Below are 12,287 nucleotides of genomic sequence, written 5' to 3' on the forward strand. Positions count from 1 at the left end.
TCTGCACTACTTCACGCTAGACCTTTTTCTTCACTTTTTGCCTTCTCTTAAGGGAACTTCATACTCCAACAGGAGCAGTGCAAGAGCTGGGGGCGGCCCTTATACCCACAGGTGTTGTTCAGCAACCAGTCACAGGCCGCAGCCGCCCTCTTTCAAAAGGGCTGGGCGCAAGGTCTGCGCAGGGCTAAGAAACCATCCCGGGGGTGAAAGAAAGAGCAAGCTGGACCAGAGCCCATTGTCCAGGAGTCGGCTAAGGAAGAAGTTGAGATGGTTGCCCGTGCCTGGAAGCGAAGCTGCTTTTCAGTCAGCTTCTCTTTTCTTAGGGCGCGTTGTCTGCAAAGATGTTCAGCCTGTGTTGCCCTGTAAATTGGTCTGCAGGTTACTAGCTATGGCTTCCAGCCCGGCGGGAGGCCCAGATACTATGGAAATGAAGCCTGCTATTATTAAAAGTAAAAAGCCACAACGCTGGTGGCCACCACGCCCGCTGCGGCTGCTAAGAGTGATAGCGGTAAGACTGAGAATACTAGGATTTTGCAAGGCCTAAAGAGTGCAAGAGAGAAAGCGAATGTAAAAGAAGCAAGTGTGCAGTGTAAAAAGTGAATGTAAAAATGGCATAGAGGAGAGTGACCCCTGCTGGTGGAAGTGAGGAAAAGCAAAAGCCTACAGCACCTGGTATTCCCAGGCGGTCTCCCATCCAAGTACTAACCAGGCCCGACCCTGCTTAGCTTCCGAGATCAGACGAGATCGGGCGTGTTCAGGGTGGTGTGGCTGTAGGCAGAGACAGGCTTCTCACTTACTCCTCTTCTACTTTGCAGCCTGGCTGCTGGCAGCCCTTTGCACTACTTCACGCTAGACCTTTTTCTTCACTTTTTGCCTTCTCTTAAGGGAACTTCATACTCCAACAGGAGCAGTGCAAGAGCTGGGGGCGGCCCTTATACCCACAGGTGTTGTTCAGCAACCAGTCACAGGCCGCAGCCGCCCTCTTTCAAAAGGGCTGGGCGCAAGGTCTGCGCAGGGCTAAGAAACCATCCCGGGGGTGAAAGAAAGAGCAAGCTGGACCAGAGCCCATTGTCCAGGAGTCGGCTAAGGAAGAAGTTGAGATGGTTGCCCGTGCCTGGAAGCGAAGCTGCTTTTCAGTCAGCTTCTCTTTTCTTAGGGCGCGTTGTCTGCAAAGATGTTCAGCCTGTGTTGCCCTGTAAATTGGTCTGCAGGTTACTAGCTATGGCTTCCAGCCCGGCGGGAGGCCCAGATACTATGGAAATGAAGCCTGCTATTATTAAAAGTAAAAAGCCACAACGCTGGTGGCCACCACGCCCGCTGCGGCTGCTAAGAGTGATAGCGGTAAGACTGAGAATACTAGGATTTTGCAAGGCCTAAAGAGTGCAAGAGAGAAAGCGAATGTAAAAGAAGCAAGTGTGCAGTGTAAAAAGTGAATGTAAAAATGGCATAGAGGAGAGTGACCCCTGCTGGTGGAAGTGAGGAAAAGCAAAAGCCTACAGCACCTGGTATTCCCAGGCGGTCTCCCATCCAAGTACTAACCAGGCCCGACCCTGCTTAGCTTCCGAGATCAGACGAGATCGGGCGTGTTCAGGGTGGTGTGGCCGTAGGCAGAGACAGGCTTCTCACTTACTCCTCTTCTACTTTGCAGCCTGGCTGCTGGCAGCTCTTTGCACTACTTCACGCTAGACCTTTTTCTTCACTTTTTGCCTTCTCTTAAGGGAACTTCATACTCCAACAGGAGCAGTGCAAGAGCTGGGGGCGGCCCTTATACCCACAGGTGTTGTTCAGCAACCAGTCACAGGCCGCAGCCGCCCTCTTTCAAAAGGGCTGGGCGCAAGGTCTGCGCAGGGCTAAGAAACCATCCCGGGGGTGAAAGAAAGAGCAAGCTGGACCAGAGCCCATTGTCCAGGAGTCGGCTAAGGAAGAAGTTGAGATGGTTGCCCGTGCCTGGAAGCGAAGCTGCTTTTCAGTCAGCTTCTCTTTTCTTAGGGCACGTTGTCTGCAAAGATGTTCAGCCTGTGTTGCCCTGTAAATTGGTCTGCAGGTTACTAGCTATGGCTTCCAGCCCGGCGGGAGGCCCAGATACTATGGAAATGAAGCCTGCTATTATTAAAAGTAAAAAGCCACAACGCTGGTGGCCACCACGCCCGCTGCGGCTGCTAAGAGTGATAGCGGTAAGACTGAGAATACTAGGATTTTGCAAGGCCTAAAGAGTGCAAGAGAGAAAGCGAATGTAAAAGAAGCAAGTGTGCAGTGTAAAAAGTGAATGTAAAAATGGCATAGAGGAGAGTGACCCCTGCTGGTGGAAGTGAGGAAAAGCAAAAGCCTACAGCACCTGGTATTCCCAGGCGGTCTCCCATCCAAGTACTAACCAGGCCCGACCCTGTTTAGCTTCCGAGATCAGACGAGATCGGGCGTGTTCAGGGTGGTGTGGCCGTAGGCGGAGACAAATTTCTCACTTACTCCTCTTCTACTTTGCAGCCTGGCTGCTGGCAGCTCTTTGCACTACTTCACGCTAGACCTTTTTCTTCACTTTTTGCCTTCTCTTAAGGGAACTTCATACTCCAACAGGAGCAGTGCAAGAGCTGGGGGCGGCCCTTATACCCACAGGTGTTGTTCAGCAACCAGTCACAGGCCGCAGCCGCCCTCTTTCAAAAGGGCTGGGCGCAAGGTCTGCGCAGGGCTAAGAAACCATCCCGGGGGTGAAAGAAAGAGCAAGCTGGACCAGAGCCCATTGTCCAGGAGTCGGCTAAGGAAGAAGTTGAGATGGTTGCCCGTGCCTGGAAGCGAAGCTGCTTTTCAGTCAGCTTCTCTTTTCTTAGGGCACGTTGTCTGCAAAGATGTTCAGCCTGTGTTGCCCTGTAAATTGGTCTGCAGGTTACTAGCTATGGCTTCCAGCCCGGCGGGAGGCCCAGATACTATGGAAATGAAGCCTGCTATTATTAAAAGTAAAAAGCCACAACGCTGGTGGCCACCACGCCCGCTGCGGCTGCTAAGAGTGATAGCGGTAAGACTGAGAATACTAGGATTTTGCAAGGCCTAAAGAGTGCAAGAGAGAAAGCGAATGTAAAAGAAGCCAGTGTGCAGTGTAAAAAGTGAATGTAAAAATGGCATAGAGGAGAGTGACCCCTGCTGGTGGAAGTGAGGAAAAGCAAAAGCCTACAGCACCTGGTATTCCCAGGCGGTCTCCCATCCAAGTACTAACCAGGCCCGACCCTGCTTAGCTTCCGAGATCAGACGAGATCGGGCGTGTTCAGGGTGGTGTGGCCGTAGGCAGAGACAAACTTCTCACTTACTCCTCTTCTACTTTGCAGCCTGGCTGCTGGCAGCTCTTTGCACTACTTCACGCTAGACCTTTTTCTTCACTTTTTGCCTTCTCTTAAGGGAACTTCATACTCCAACAGGAGCAGTGCAAGAGCTGGGGGGCGGCCCTTATACCCACAGGTGTTGTTCAGCAACCAGTCACAGGCCGCAGCCGCCCTCTTTCAAAAGGGCTGGGCGCAAGGTCTGCGCAGGGCTAAGAAACCATCCCGGGGGTGAAAGAAAGAGCAAGCTGGACCAGAGCCCATTGTCCAGGAGTCGGCTAAGGAAGAAGTTGAGATGGTTGCCCGTGCCTGGAAGCGAAGCTGCTTTTCAGTCAGCTTCTCTTTTCTTAGGGCACGTTGTCTGCAAAGATGTTCAGCCTGTGTTGCCCTGTAAATTGGTCTGCAGGTTACTAGCTATGGCTTCCAGCCCGGCGGGAGGCCCAGATACTATGGAAATAAAGCCTGCTATTATTAAAAGTAAAAAGCCACAACGCTGGTGGCCACCACGCCCGCTGCGGCTGCTAAGAGTGATAGCGGTAAGACTGAGAATACTAGGATTTTGCAAGGCCTAAAGAGTGCAAGAGAGAAAGCGAATGTAAAAGAAGCAAGTGTGCAGTGTAAAAAGTGAATGTAAAAATGGCATAGAGGAGAGTGACCCCTGCTGGTGGAAGTGAGGAAAAGCAAAAGCCTACAGCACCTGGTATTCCCAGGCGGTCTCCCATCCAAGTACTAACCAGGCCCGACCCTGCTTAGCTTCCGAGATCAGACGAGATCGGGCGTGTTCAGGGTGGTGTGGCCGTAGGCAGAGACAGGCTTCTCACTTACTCCTCTTCTACTTTGCAGCCTGGCTGCTGGCAGCTCTTTGCACTACTTCACGCTAGACCTTCTTCTTCACTTTTTGCCTTCTCTTAAGGGAACTTCATACTCCAACAGGAGCAGTGCAAGAGCTGGGGGGCGGCCCTTATACCCACAGGTGTTGTTCAGCAACCAGTCACAGGCCGCAGCCGCCCTCTTTCAAAAGGGCTGGGCGCAAGGTCTGCGCAGGGCTAAGAAACCATCCCGGGGGTGAAAGAAAGAGCAAGCTGGACCAGAGCCCATTGTCCAGTAGTCGGCTAAGGAAGAAGTTGAGATGGTTGCCCGTGCCTGGAAGCGAAGCTGCTTTTCAGTCAGCTTCTCTTTTCTTAGGGCGCGTTGTCTGCAAAGATGTTCAGCCTGTGTTGCCCTGTAAATTGGTCTGCAGGTTACTAGCTATGGCTTCCAGCCCGGCGGGAGGCCCAGATACTATGGAAATGAAGCCTGCTATTATTAAAAGTAAAAAGCCACAACGCTGGTGGCCACCACGCCCGCTGCGGCTGCTAAGAGTGATAGCGGTAAGACTGAGAATACTAGGATTTTGCAAGGCCTAAAGAGTGCAAGAGAGAAAGCGAATGTAAAAGAAGCAAGTGTGCAGTGTAAAAAGTGAATGTAAAAATGGCATAGAGGAGAGTGACCCCTGCTGGTGGAAGTGAGGAAAAGCAAAAGCCTACAGCAACTGGTATTCCCAGGCGGTCTCCCATCCAAGTACTAACCAGGCCCGACCCTGCTTAGCTTCCGAGATCAGACGAGATCAGGCGTGTTCAGGGTGGTGTGGCCGTAGGCAGAGACAGGCTTCTCACTTACTCCTCTTCTACTTTGCAGCCTGGCTGCTGGCAGCCCTTTGCACTACTTCACGCTAGACCTTTTTCTTCACTTTTTGCCTTCTCTTAAGGGAACTTCATACTCCAACAGGAGCAGTGCAAGAGCTGGGGGCGGCCCTTATACCCACAGGTGTTGTTCAGCAACCAGTCACAGGCCGCAGCCGCCCTCTTTCAAAAGGGCTGGGCGCAAGGTCTGCGCAGGGCTAAGAAACCATCCCGGGGGTGAAAGAAAGAGCAAGCTGGACCAGAGCCCATTGTCCAGGAGTCGGCTAAGGAAGAAGTTGAGATGGTTGCCCGTGCCTGGAAGCGAAGCTGCTTTTCAGTCAGCTTCTCTTTTCTTAGGGCACGTTGTCTGCAAAGATGTTCAGCCTGTGTTGCCCTGTAAATTGGTCTGCAGGTTACTAGCTATGGCTTCCAGCCCGGCGGGAGGCCCAGATACTATGGAAATGAAGCCTGCTATTATTAAAAGTAAAAAGCCACAACGCTGGTGGCCACCACGCCCGCTGCGGCTGCTAAGAGTGATAGCGGTAAGACTGAGAATACTAGGATTTTGCAAGGCCTAAAGAGTGCAAGAGAGAAAGCGAATGTAAAAGAAGCCAGTGTGCAGTGTAAAAAGTGAATGTAAAAATGGCATAGAGGAGAGTGACCCCTGCTGGTGGAAGTGAGGAAAAGCAAAAGCCTACAGCACCTGGTATTCCCAGGCGGTCTCCCATCCAAGTACTAACCAGGCCCGACCCTGCTTAGCTTCCGAGATCAGACGAGATCGGGCGTGTTCAGGTTGGTGTGGCTGTAGGCAGAGACAGTCTTCTCACTTACTCCTCTTCTACTTTGCAGCCTGGCTGCTGGCAGCTCTCTGCACTACTTCACGCTAGACCTTTTTCTTCACTTTTTGCCTTCTCTTAAGGGAACTTCATACTCCAACAGGAGCAGTGCAAGAGCTGGGGGCGGCCCTTATACCCACAGGTGTTGTTCAGCAACCAGTCACAGGCCGCAGCCGCCCTCTTTCAAAAGGGCTGGGCGCAAGGTCTGCGCAGGGCTAAGAAACCATCCCGGGGGTGAAAGAAAGAGCAAGCTGGACCAGAGCCCATTGTCCAGGAGTCGGCTAAGGAAGAAGTTGAGATGGTTGCCCGTGCCTGGAAGCGAAGCTGCTTTTCAGTCAGCTTCTCTTTTCTTAGGGCGCGTTGTCTGCAAAGATGTTCAGCCTGTGTTGCCCTGTAAATTGGTCTGCAGGTTACTAGCTATGGCTTCCAGCCCGGCGGGAGGCCCAGATACTATGGAAATGAAGCCTGCTATTATTAAAAGTAAAAAGCCACAACGCTGGTGGCCACCACGCCCGCTGCGGCTGCTAAGAGTGATAGCGGTAAGACTGAGAATACTAGGATTTTGCAAGGCCTAAAGAGTGCAAGAGAGAAAGCGAATGTAAAAGAAGCAAGTGTGCAGTGTAAAAAGTGAATGTAAAAATGGCATAGAGGAGAGTGACCCCTGCTGGTGGAAGTGAGGAAAAGCAAAAGCCTACAGCACCTGGTATTCCCAGGCGGTCTCCCATCCAAGTACTAACCAGGCCCGACCCTGCTTAGCTTCCGAGATCAGACGAGAAAGGTCGTGTTCAGGGTGGTGTGGCCGTAGGCAGAGACAGGCTTCTCACTTACTCCTCTTCTACTTTGCAGCCTGGCTGCTGGCAGCCCTTTGCACTACTTCACGCTAGACCTTTTTCTTCACTTTTTGCCTTCTCTTAAGGGAACTTCATACTCCAACAGGAGCAGTGCAAGAGCTGGGGGCGGCCCTTATACCCACAGGTGTTGTTCAGCAACCAGTCACAGGCCGCAGCCGCCCTCTTTCAAAAGGGCTGGGCGCAAGGTCTGCGCAGGGCTAAGAAACCATCCCGGGGGTGAAAGAAAGAGCAAGCTGGACCAGAGCCCATTGTCCAGGAGTCGGCTAAGGAAGAAGTTGAGATGGTTGCCCGTGCCTGGAAGCGAAGCTGCTTTTCAGTCAGCTTCTCTTTTCTTAGGGCACGTTGTCTGCAAAGATGTTCAGCCTGTGTTGCCCTGTAAATTGGTCTGCAGGTTACTAGCTATGGCTTCCAGCCCGGCGGGAGGCCCAGATACTATGGAAATGAAGCCTGCTATTATTAAAAGTAAAAAGCCACAACGCTGGTGGCCACCACGCCCGCTGCGGCTGCTAAGAGTGATAGCGGTAAGACTGAGAATACTAGGATTTTGCAAGGCCTAAAGAGTGCAAGAGAGAAAGCGAATGTAAAAGAAGCAAGTGTGCAGTGTAAAAAGTGAATGTAAAAATGGCATAGAGGAGAGTGACCCCTGCTGGTGGAAGTGAGGAAAAGCAAAAGCCTACAGCACCTGGTATTCCCAGGCGGTCTCCCATCCAAGTACTAACCAGGCCCGACCCTGCTTAGCTTCCGAGATCAGACGAGATCGGGCGTGTTCAGGGTGGTGTGGCCGTAGGCAGAGACAGGCTTCTCACTTACTCCTCTTCTACTTTGCAGCCTGGCTGCTGGCAGCTCTTTGCACTACTTCACGCTAGACCTTCTTCTTCACTTTTTGCCTTCTCTTAAGGGAACTTCATACTCCAACAGGAGCAGTGCAAGAGCTGGGGGGCGACCCTTATACCCACAGGTGTTGTTCAGCAACCAGTCACAGGCCGCAGCCGCCCTCTTTCAAAAGGGCTGGGCGCAAGGTCTGCGCAGGGCTAAGAAACCATCCCGGGGGTGAAAGAAAGAGCAAGCTGGACCAGAGCCCATTGTCCAGTAGTCGGCTAAGGAAGAAGTTGAGATGGTTGCCCGTGCCTGGAAGCGAAGCTGCTTTTCAGTCAGCTTCTCTTTTCTTAGGGCGCGTTGTCTGCAAAGATGTTCAGCCTGTGTTGCCCTGTAAATTGGTCTGCAGGTTACTAGCTATGGCTTCCAGCCCGGCGGGAGGCCCAGATACTATGGAAATGAAGCCTGCTATTATTAAAAGTAAAAAGCCACAACGCTGGTGGCCACCACGCCCGCTGCGGCTGCTAAGAGTGATAGCGGTAAGACTGAGAATACTAGGATTTTGCAAGGCCTAAAGAGTGCAAGAGAGAAAGCGAATGTAAAAGAAGCAAGTGTGCAGTGTAAAAAGTGAATGTAAAAATGGCATAGAGGAGAGTGACCCCTGCTGGTGGAAGTGAGGAAAAGCAAAAGCCTACAGCACCTGGTATTCCCAGGCAGTCTCCCTTCCAAGTACTAACCAGGCCCGACCCTGCTTAGCTTCCGAGATCAGACGAGATCGGGCGTGTTCAGGGTGGTGTGGCCATAGGCGGAGACAAATTTCTCACTTACTCCTCTTCTACTTTGCAGCCTGGCTGCTGGCAGCTCTTTGCACTACTTCACGCTAGACCTTTTTCTTCACTTTTTGCCTTCTCTTAAGGGAACTTCATACTCCAACAGGAGCAGTGCAAGAGCTGGGGGCGGCCCTTATACCCACAGGTGTTGTTCAGCAACCAGTCACAGGCCGCAGCCGCCCTCTTTCAAAAGGGCTGGGCGCAAGGTCTGCGCAGGGCTAAGAAACCATCCCGGGGGTGAAAGAAAGAGCAAGCTGGACCAGAGCCCATTGTCCAGGAGTCGGCTAAGGAAGAAGTTGAGATGGTTGCCCGTGCCTGGAAGCGAAGCTGCTTTTCAGTCAGCTTCTCTTTTCTTAGGGCACGTTGTCTGCAAAGATGTTCAGCCTGTGTTGCCCTGTAAATTGGTCTGCAGGTTACTAGCTATGGCTTCCAGCCCGGCGGGAGGCCCAGATACTATGGAAATGAAGCCTGCTATTATTAAAAGTAAAAAGCCACAACGCTGGTGGCCACCATGCCCGCTGCGGCTGCTAAGAGTGATAGCGGTAAGACTGAGAATACTAGGATTTTGCAAGGCCTAAAGAGTGCAAGAGAGAAAGCGAATGTAAAAGAAGCAAGTGTGCAGTGTAAAAAGTGAATGTAAAAATGGCATAGAGGAGAGTGACCCCTGCTGGTGGAAGTGAGGAAAAGCAAAAGCCTACAGCACCTGGTATTCCCAGGCGGTCTCCCATCCAAGTACTAACCAGGCACAACCCTGCTTAGCTTCCGAGATCAGACGAGATCGGGCGTGTTCAGGGTGGTGTGGCCGTAGGCAGAGACAGGCTTCTCACTTACTCCTCTTCTACTTTGCAGCCTGGCTGCTGGCAGCCCTTTGCACTACTTCACGCTAGACCTTTTTCTTCACTTTTTGCCTTCTCTTAAGGGAACTTCATACTCCAACAGGAGCAGTGCAAGAGCTGGGGGCGGCCCTTATACCCACAGGTGTTGTTCAGCAACCAGTCACAGGCCGCAGCCGCCCTCTTTCAAAAGGGCTGGGCGCAAGGTCTGCGCAGGGCTAAGAAACCATCCCGGGGGTGAAAGAAAGAGCAAGCTGGACCAGAGCCCATTGTCCAGGAGTCGGCTAAGGAAGAAGTTGAGATGGTTGCCCGTGCCTGGAAGCGAAGCTGCTTTTCAGTCAGCTTCTCTTTTCTTAGGGCACGTTGTCTGCAAAGATGTTCAGCCTGTGTTGCCCTGTAAATTGGTCTGCAGGTTACTAGCTATGGCTTCCAGCCCGGCGGGAGGCCCAGATACTATGGAAATGAAGCCTGCTATTATTAAAAGTAAAAAGCCACAACGCTGGTGGCCACCACGCCCGCTGCGGCTGCTAAGAGTGATAGCGGTAAGACTGAGAATACTAGGATTTTGCAAGGCCTAAAGAGTGCAAGAGAGAAAGCGAATGTAAAAGAAGCAAGTGTGCAGTGTAAAAAGTGAATGTAAAAATGGCATAGAGGAGAGTGACCCCTGCTGGTGGAAGTGAGGAAAAGCAAAAGCCTACAGCACCTGGTATTCCCAGGCGGTCTCCCATCCAAGTACTAACCAGGCCCGACCCTGCTTAGCTTCCGAGATCAGACGAGATCGGGCGTGTTCAGGGTGGTGTGGCCGTAGGCAGAGACAGGCTTCTCACTTACTCCTCTTCTACTTTGCAGCCTGGCTGCTGGCAGCTCTTTGCACTACTTCACGCTAGACCTTCTTCTTCACTTTTTGCCTTCTCTTAAGGGAACTTCATACTCCAACAGGAGCAGTGCAAGAGCTGGGGGGCGGCCCTTATACCCACAGGTGTTGTTCAGCAACCAGTCACAGGCCGCAGCCGCCCTCTTTCAAAAGGGCTGGGCGCAAGGTCTGCGCAGGGCTAAGAAACCATCCCGGGGGTGAAAGAAAGAGCAAGCTGGACCAGAGCCCATTGTCCAGTAGTCGGCTAAGGAAGAAGTTGAGATGGTTGCCCGTGCCTGGAAGCGAAGCTGCTTTTCAGTCAGCTTCTCTTTTCTTAGGGCGCGTTGTCTGCAAAGATGTTCAGCCTGTGTTGCCCTGTAAATTGGTCTGCAGGTTACTAGCTATGGCTTCCAGCCCGGCGGGAGGCCCAGATACTATGGAAATGAAGCCTGCTATTATTAAAAGTAAAAAGCCACAACGCTGGTGGCCACCACGCCCGCTGCGGCTGCTAAGAGTGATAGCGGTAAGACTGAGAATACTAGGATTTTGCAAGGCCTAAAGAGTGCAAGAGAGAAAGCGAATGTAAAAGAAGCAAGTGTGCAGTGTAAAAAGTGAATGTAAAAATGGCATAGAGGAGAGTGACCCCTGCTGGTGGAAGTGAGGAAAAGCAAAAGCCTACAGCACCTGGTATTCCCAGGCGGTCTCCCATGCAAGTACTAACCAGGCCCGACCCTGCTTAGCTTCCGAGATCAGACGAGATCGGGCGTGTTCAGGGTGGTGTGGCCGTAGGCAGAGACAGGCTTCTCACTTACTCCTCTTCTACTTTGCAGCCTGGCTGCTGGCAGCCCTTTGCACTACTTCACGCTAGACCTTTTTCTTCACTTTTTGCCTTCTCTTAAGGGAACTTCATACTCCAACAGGAGCAGTGCAAGAGCTGGGGGCGGCCCTTATACCCACAGGTGTTGTTCAGCAACCAGTCACAGGCCGCAGCCGCCCTCTTTCAAAAGGGCTGGGCGCAAGGTCTGCGCAGGGCTAAGAAACCATCCCGGGGGTGAAAGAAAGAGCAAGCTGGACCAGAGCCCATTGTCCAGTAGTCGGCTAAGGAAGAAGTTGAGATGGTTGCCCGTGCCTGGAAGCGAAGCTGCTTTTCAGTCAGCTTCTCTTTTCTTAGGGCGCGTTGTCTGCAAAGATGTTCAGCCTGTGTTGCCCTGTAAATTGGTCTGCAGGTTACTAGCTATGGCTTCCAGCCCGGCGGGAGGCCCAGATACTATGGAAATGAAGCCTGCTATTATTAAAAGAAAAAAGCCACAACGCTGGTGGCCACCACGCCCGCTGCGGCTGCTAAGAGTGATAGCGGTAAGACTGAGAATACTAGGATTTTGCAAGGCCTAAAGAGTGCAAGAGAGAAAGCGAATGTAAAAGAAGCAAGTGTGCAGTGTAAAAAGTGAATGTAAAAATGGCATAGAGGAGAGTGACCCCTGCTGGTGGAAGTGAGGAAAAGCAAAAGCCTACAGCACCTGGTATTCCCAGGCGGTCTCCCATCCAAGTACTAACCAGGCCCGACCCTGCTTAGCTTCCGAGATCAGACGAGATCGGGCGTGTTCAGGGTGGTGTGGCCGTAGGCGGAGACAAACTTCTCACTTACTCCTCTTCTACTTTGCAGCCTGGCTGCTGGCAGCTCTTTGCACTACTTCACGCTAGACCTTTTTCTTCACTTTTTGCCTTCTCTTAAGGGAACTTCATACTCCAACAGGAGCAGTGCAAGAGCTGGGGGCGGCCCTTATACCCACAGGTGTTGTTCAGCAACCAGTCACAGGCCGCAGCCGCCCTCTTTCAAAAGGGCTGGGCGCAAGGTCTGCGCAGGGCTAAGAAACCATCCCGGGGGTGAAAGAAAGAGCAAGCTGGACCAGAGCCCATTGTCCAGGAGTCGGCTAAGGAAGAAGTTGAGATGGTTGCCCGTGCCTGGAAGCGAAGCTGCTTTTCAGTCAGCTTCTCTTTTCTTAGGGCGCGTTGTCTGCAAAGATGTTCAGCCTGTGTTGCCCTGTAAATTGGTCTGCAGGTTACTAGCTATGGCTTCCAGCCCGGCGGGAGGCCCAGATACTATGGAAATGAAGCCTGCTATTATTAAAAGTAAAAAGCCACAACGCTGGTGGCCACCACGCCCGCTGCGGCTGCTAAGAGTGATAGCGGTAAGACTGAGAATACTAGGATTTTGCAAGGCCTAAAGAGTGCAAGAGAGAAAGCGAATGTAAAAGAAGCAAGTGTGCAGTGTAAAAAGTGAATGTAAAAATGGCATAGAGGA

General features: G+C 52.1%; 14 non-coding genes across 14 annotated transcripts; all 14 read right to left on the reverse strand.

Annotated features, from left to right (window-relative positions):
• Positions 1 to 657: 657 nt before the first annotated feature.
• On the reverse strand, positions 658 to 776 carry LOC142189199 (5S ribosomal RNA). The gene has a single exon (XR_012713386.1). It is a non-coding gene; the product is annotated as a 5S ribosomal RNA (ribosomal RNA).
• A 714-nt stretch (positions 777 to 1,490) lies between these two features.
• On the reverse strand, positions 1,491 to 1,609 carry LOC142189535 (5S ribosomal RNA). The gene has a single exon (XR_012713597.1). It is a non-coding gene; the product is annotated as a 5S ribosomal RNA (ribosomal RNA).
• Positions 1,610 to 2,323: 714 nt separating this feature from the next.
• On the reverse strand, positions 2,324 to 2,442 carry LOC142189218 (5S ribosomal RNA). Its single transcript, XR_012713404.1, has one exon. It is a non-coding gene; the product is annotated as a 5S ribosomal RNA (ribosomal RNA).
• A 714-nt stretch (positions 2,443 to 3,156) lies between these two features.
• Positions 3,157 to 3,275, reverse strand: LOC142189071 (5S ribosomal RNA). Its single transcript, XR_012713267.1, has one exon. It is a non-coding gene; the product is annotated as a 5S ribosomal RNA (ribosomal RNA).
• A 715-nt stretch (positions 3,276 to 3,990) lies between these two features.
• Positions 3,991 to 4,109, reverse strand: LOC142189082 (5S ribosomal RNA). Its single transcript, XR_012713278.1, has one exon. It is a non-coding gene; the product is annotated as a 5S ribosomal RNA (ribosomal RNA).
• Positions 4,110 to 4,824: 715 nt separating this feature from the next.
• Positions 4,825 to 4,943, reverse strand: LOC142189386 (5S ribosomal RNA). Its single transcript, XR_012713561.1, has one exon. It is a non-coding gene; the product is annotated as a 5S ribosomal RNA (ribosomal RNA).
• A 714-nt stretch (positions 4,944 to 5,657) lies between these two features.
• On the reverse strand, positions 5,658 to 5,776 carry LOC142189318 (5S ribosomal RNA). Its single transcript, XR_012713497.1, has one exon. It is a non-coding gene; the product is annotated as a 5S ribosomal RNA (ribosomal RNA).
• Positions 5,777 to 6,490: 714 nt separating this feature from the next.
• On the reverse strand, positions 6,491 to 6,609 carry LOC142189410 (5S ribosomal RNA). The gene has a single exon (XR_012713582.1). It is a non-coding gene; the product is annotated as a 5S ribosomal RNA (ribosomal RNA).
• Positions 6,610 to 7,323: 714 nt separating this feature from the next.
• LOC142189094 (5S ribosomal RNA) lies at positions 7,324 to 7,442 on the reverse strand. The gene has a single exon (XR_012713289.1). It is a non-coding gene; the product is annotated as a 5S ribosomal RNA (ribosomal RNA).
• A 715-nt stretch (positions 7,443 to 8,157) lies between these two features.
• LOC142189371 (5S ribosomal RNA) lies at positions 8,158 to 8,276 on the reverse strand. Its single transcript, XR_012713547.1, has one exon. It is a non-coding gene; the product is annotated as a 5S ribosomal RNA (ribosomal RNA).
• A 714-nt stretch (positions 8,277 to 8,990) lies between these two features.
• On the reverse strand, positions 8,991 to 9,109 carry LOC142189311 (5S ribosomal RNA). The gene has a single exon (XR_012713490.1). It is a non-coding gene; the product is annotated as a 5S ribosomal RNA (ribosomal RNA).
• A 714-nt stretch (positions 9,110 to 9,823) lies between these two features.
• On the reverse strand, positions 9,824 to 9,942 carry LOC142189106 (5S ribosomal RNA). Its single transcript, XR_012713300.1, has one exon. It is a non-coding gene; the product is annotated as a 5S ribosomal RNA (ribosomal RNA).
• A 715-nt stretch (positions 9,943 to 10,657) lies between these two features.
• On the reverse strand, positions 10,658 to 10,776 carry LOC142189243 (5S ribosomal RNA). The gene has a single exon (XR_012713428.1). It is a non-coding gene; the product is annotated as a 5S ribosomal RNA (ribosomal RNA).
• A 714-nt stretch (positions 10,777 to 11,490) lies between these two features.
• On the reverse strand, positions 11,491 to 11,609 carry LOC142189118 (5S ribosomal RNA). Its single transcript, XR_012713311.1, has one exon. It is a non-coding gene; the product is annotated as a 5S ribosomal RNA (ribosomal RNA).
• Between the last annotated feature and the right edge of the window lie 678 nt (positions 11,610 to 12,287).

Source organism: Leptodactylus fuscus, unplaced genomic scaffold (assembly GCF_031893055.1).
Source record: "Leptodactylus fuscus isolate aLepFus1 unplaced genomic scaffold, aLepFus1.hap2 HAP2_SCAFFOLD_99, whole genome shotgun sequence".
Lineage (NCBI taxonomy): Eukaryota > Metazoa > Chordata > Amphibia > Anura > Leptodactylidae > Leptodactylus > Leptodactylus fuscus.